The sequence below is a fragment of the Ascaphus truei genome, chromosome 21 (genome assembly GCF_040206685.1).
Source record: "Ascaphus truei isolate aAscTru1 chromosome 21, aAscTru1.hap1, whole genome shotgun sequence".
NCBI classification, from domain to species: domain Eukaryota; kingdom Metazoa; phylum Chordata; class Amphibia; order Anura; family Ascaphidae; genus Ascaphus; species Ascaphus truei.
In genome coordinates this window covers 7448199-7449466 of record NC_134503.1, presented here as the reverse complement: position 1 = coordinate 7449466, position 1268 = coordinate 7448199, and the positions used below count along the sequence as shown (strand labels likewise).

The 1268-nt window shown below is 42.0% G+C and overlaps 1 protein-coding gene across 4 annotated transcripts in view; it reads right to left on the bottom strand.

Moving 5' to 3' along the window:
* Positions 1 to 229: 229 nt before the first annotated feature.
* The window catches only part of FAM163B (family with sequence similarity 163 member B), a 58628-nt gene continuing 57589 nt past the window's right edge, over positions 230 to 1268 (bottom strand). For 2 of the 4 annotated variants that reach the window (XR_012789596.1, XR_012789595.1), the window contains exon 4: positions 230 to 766. The gene's annotated coding sequence lies outside the window, so the exon portion shown is untranslated. Of the gene's footprint in view, positions 767 to 1230 lie in introns of those variants that run through there. The other 2 variants (XM_075578818.1, XM_075578817.1) reach the window with 1 other exon arrangement.

Here is a 1268-nt window from a genome sequence, read left to right as displayed (position 1 = left end):
TATAGTATATACATCACTCTGCTATTCAATAATAAGTGTGGAAATGTCATGACCGGTCTGGCCTTGATTAGGGGTGGAACACGCATTCAGGGTTTAAATTCGTAATATCAATGATGTTGAAATTAAAGCAAGTACAAAACTAAGGTATCGGACATCTGTAAACTCCTATATTGGAGGGTCACCCTGCTCAGCAGGCAACCGTCAACCCTGGTGATTTCCCCCCCCCCACCCCCCCAGTAACAAGTAAGATCGCCTGGGATTTACACTAATATGTATAAATCTGTCATGTTCCCATAAAGATCCTCCCCGCCAGTAGTGTGAGGCACATGTATCGGTCTAGTACTCACGACCCGGCTCAGTTGGTACCCACTCGCTGGTGGGTGCAAATAATGTCTGCTACATAACCTATGAGTGGGGTTATTCATTGGTTATCCCAAAACTGGGATTGGTTGGGTTTCCTGAGGCTTTGTGAAGTCTGTAAATTCTTCAGGAATCACTCAAGACCAGGATTTTTTTGGTATTTTTTTTTTTTTTCTATTGTTACTAAACAATAATGCTGTGTGTTTTAGGGGCAAGTGAGAGTTTGACACGTTTTGATATTCTTCGTACCTGTACGGAGAGTTCATTGGGATGGAAAACCATGGTAAGTCCCTTGTTCCCATTGGTAGTTGTCTCAGATGAGGCCTCCTCTCTCCCATCATCACATGAAATCCTCATTCCCTCAGTAAGAACAAAGCGTGGGAGACTTGTAGGTGTTAAGGGGTTGCTAGCAAGCAAGAGAAGGATCCTTAACTGTTCCATTCATCAACTGTCTAAACTAATTACGTCTGCAAATCTATCCCATGGCCAGAGGACACACCTAATTTCCCTGTCTGGATGTTATTGCTGAAAGAGAATTTGGAACTAGTTATAGCTACTTGTGTGAGCAGGGAGTCCTTTCATTTTTAATATTGAGTTTGTGCGTGTGCGTGTGCGTGTTTGTGTTTGTGTGTGTGTGTGTGTGTGTGTGTGTGTGTAATATCTATCTCTAATAGCCCTAATCTTGGGGGGAAATATATATGGTATTTTTTGTGGGGGAAACTGGCAGGATCAGCACCTTTTTCTGGAGATGAACACACTCCATATAATTATTAAAATCACAAGGAATGGTGCTAGAATAATGATTATTTTTTTGCCACATTACCTCTTTCAAAAGCAATGTTATCTATTGTAGTTTAGACATAGATTATTGGGAGGTGGGGGGGTGGGGAGGGTGGTTTGCTTGCTTA